Below are 3,843 nucleotides of genomic sequence, written 5' to 3' on the forward strand. Positions count from 1 at the left end.
AGTGAGATATCTCTATAAAACAACAGTGAGATATCACTATACACCTATGAGAATGGCCAAATCCAAAACACTGACAACACCAAGTGCTGGTGAGTTTGTGGAGCAACATGAAATCTTATTCACTGTTGGTGGGAATGGAAAATGGTACAGCTACTTCAGAAGACAGTTTGGCGGTCACTTACAAAGCTAAATATAGCCTTACCATATGACCCAGCAATCACATTTCTTGGTATTTACTCAAATGAGTTGAAAACTTACACTTACACCAAAACCTGTACATGAATGTTTATAGCGACTTTATTCGTAATTGCCAAAATTAGAAAGCCAGGACTTCCCTGGTGGCACAGTGGTTAAGAATCTGCTCGCCAATGCAGGGCACACGGGTTCGACCCCTGGTCCGGGAAGATCCCACATGTCATGGAGCAACAAAGCCTATGCGCCACAACTCCTGAGCCTGCGCTCTAGAGCCCTCAAGCCACAACTACTGAGCCCAAGTGCCACAACTACCGAAGCCCGCACTCCTAGAGCCCATGCTCTACAACAAGAGAAGCCACCGCAACGAGATGCCCACGCACCACAACAAAGAGTAGCCCCGATTCGCCGCAACTAAAGAAAGCCCGCGCGCAGCAACGAAGACCCAACGCAGCCAAAAGTAAATTAATTAATTAAAGGAAGAAAAACAAAATTAGAAAGGAAACAAGATGTCCTTCAATAAGTGAATGAATAAACATACTGTGATACACCCAAACAATAAAATATTATTTAGTGATTAAAAAAAGTTATCAAGCAGTGAAAAGACATGTAAGAAACTTAAAAACATTACTAAGTGAAAGAAGCCACTCTGCAAGGCCTACACATTGTATTATTTCAACTATATGACATTTTGGAAAAGGCAAAACTATGGAGACACTAAAAAGGTTAGTGGTTTCCAGGAATTAGGGGGAGGGAGGGATAAACAGGTGGGGCACAGAGGATTTTTAGGGCAGTGAGACTGCTCTTTGTAATACTGTAATGGTGAATACGTCATACATTTGTCAAAACCCTTAGAATACATAACACCAAAGAATTAACTGAAATGTAAACTATGGACTTTGGTTGATAAAGATGTGCCAATGTTGATTGTTTTTTAAAACTTTTTATTGGAGTATAGTTGATTTACAATGTTGTGTTGCTTTCTGCTCTACAACAAAGTGAATCAGTTATACATATACATATATCCACTCTTTTTAGATTCTTTTCCCATATAGATCATTACAGAGAACTGAGTAGAGTTCCCCGTGCTATACAGTAGGTCCTTTTTAGTTATCTATTTAATATATAGTTGTGTGTATATGTCCATCCCAATCTCCCAGTTTAGCCCACCCGCCTTTCCCCTTGGTAACCATAAGATTGTTTTCTACATCTGTAAGTCTATTTCTGTTTTGTAAATAAGTTCATTTGTACCATTTTTTTAGATTCCACATATAAGCAATATCAAGCAATATTTGTCCTTCTCTGTCTGACTTACTTCACTCAGTATGACAATCTCTAGGTCCATCCATGTTGCTGCAGATAGCATTATTTTGTTCTTTTTTATGGCTGAGTAATATTCCATTGTATATATGTGCCACACCTTCTCTATCTATTCCTCTGTCGTGGACATTTAGGTTGCTTTCATGCCCTGGCTATTGTAAATAGTGCTGTAATGAATATTGGGGTGCAGGTGTCTTTTCGAATTATGGTTTTCTCCAGGTATATGCCCAGGAATGGGATTGCTAGATCATCTGGTAGCTGTATTTTTAGTTTTTTAGGGAACCTCCATACTGTTCTCCATGGTGACTGTACCAGTTTACATTTCCACCAACAGTGTAGGAGGGTTCCCTTTTCTCCACACCCTCTCCAGTATTTACTGTTTGTAAATTTTTTTAATGATGGCTATTCTGAGTGGTGTGAGATGATACCTCATTGAAGTTTTGATTTGCATTTCTCTAATAATTGGTGATGTTGAGTATATTTTCATGTGCTTTTTGGCATCTGTATGTCTTCTTTGGAGAAATGTCTATTTAGCCCATTTTTTGATTAGGTTGTTTGTTTTTTTGTTATTGAGCTGCATGAGCTGTTTGTATATTTTGGACATTAATCCCTTGTCAGTCACTTCGTTTGCAAATATTTTCTCCCATTCTGTGGGTCTTCTTTTCATTTTGTTTATGGTTTCCTTTGCTGTGGAAAAGCTTTTGAGTTTCATTAGGTCCCATTTGTTTATTTTTGTTTTTATTTTCATTACTCTAGGAGGTGGGTCCAAAAGGATCTTGCTGTGATTTAAGTCAGAGAGTGTTAATGTTGATCATTAACTGTAATAAATAAACCACACTGATGCAGAATGTTGATGGTGAAGGAGGTTGTGTGTGTATGATAAGAAGGGATATGGGGAAACTCTGGACTTTCTGCTCAAGTTTGCTGTGAACCTAAAATTGCTCTAAAAATATATTAATTTTTGAAAATACTGAAAAAGTTTCATATATCATGACTATGTCCACCCACAAATCCAAGAAGTTCAACAAACCCCAAGCAGTGTAAACACACACACAAACACACACACCACCATCAAAGCACATAACAAAATTTCAGAAAAAAAAAAAAAAGAGAAAAACAGCTCCCTCTCCCCTGCAAAAACACCTACAGATAGGAGAATGAAGATAAAAATATATGACTTATCACTGATTTACCACTAGACACAAATTAGAAGGCAAGGAGAACTTAAAGTGCTAGAAAAAAAGTAAACTTTCACCCTAAAAGCCTATGTTCAGAAAAAAAATCCTTCAAAAATTAAGGTGAAATAGAGACATTTTTAAATAAGCCCAAGCTGGGAGAATTCATCACTAGCTGATCTGCATTATAAGAAATGTTAAAGGAAGTTCTTTAGGTTGAAGAGAAATGGTACCAGATGGAAACTAGGATCCCCATCAGGGAATAAAGTACGCCAGAAATAGTAATAAGTATGAGTCAGTGTTAAAGACTTTTCTTAATTTCCTTAAAAGAAAAACTACTGTTTAGAGCAAAAAATGATACTACATTGTGGGAGTTAACATATGTAAAAACAAAAATAAATGTCAAAAATAGAACAAAAGGGGGAGGAAATTAAAATCTACTGTTGTAAGATTCTTACATTGTATGTGAAGGGGAATAATATTAACTCAAGGTAGACTTTGATAATTTAAGAATGCATATTGCAATTCCTAGAACAATCTTTTTTTTTTAGCATCCAAAATCTTTTTAATAACACGGTAGGATCTGGGGTTAGTTTTTGTAGCCACGGCTAGCCCATCGGCATCTGGCACATTCAAACTTCCGGCCCTTGGAGCGTACATAGGGTTTGGTGTGGCTATGCGGGGTTCTTGGGGCCTTGCTGAAATGCCTGTACACCTTTTGGCCCTTGCGAGGACCAGAGAGGAGGACAGTGCCACAGCCTTTGGGGGAGTCCAGGGCCAACTTGTCGAAGGTGAGGATCTCGCCCCCCGCCTTGAGGATGCAGCTCCAGGCGCAGCTGCTCACTCGAAGAGCACACACCTTCCATTTGGGCACCTCCTGGACATGCACATCATCAGTTATAGTCCCCACAAGCACAGCTCTTTCGCCTTCCCGGCCAGGAAGCTTCATCTTCCAAATCATCCGGGAAAGGGACAGAGGTGGCCAGTTGGTGTGACTCATGAACAACCTCTTCGGTACAACTTGATTGAAGGTGAAGTTGGTTCATCTGGCCAGAAACCTGTACAGCTTGACCAACAGCCTTAGGTAGATGTCCTGGCTCTTGGGCTCCTTGCGTGGAAACTTTCAGTCCTTGTTGTGCTGGATGTCAACTCCCAT

The 3,843-nt window shown here is 39.3% G+C and overlaps 1 pseudogene; it reads right to left on the reverse strand.

The window, feature by feature from the left end:
* Positions 1-3,226: 3,226 nt before the first annotated feature.
* LOC137210286 (large ribosomal subunit protein eL18 pseudogene) lies at positions 3,227-3,843 on the reverse strand (annotated as a pseudogene).

This window comes from Pseudorca crassidens, chromosome 2, assembly GCF_039906515.1.
Source record: "Pseudorca crassidens isolate mPseCra1 chromosome 2, mPseCra1.hap1, whole genome shotgun sequence".
In the NCBI taxonomy this organism is placed as follows: Eukaryota; Metazoa; Chordata; class Mammalia; order Artiodactyla; family Delphinidae; genus Pseudorca; species Pseudorca crassidens.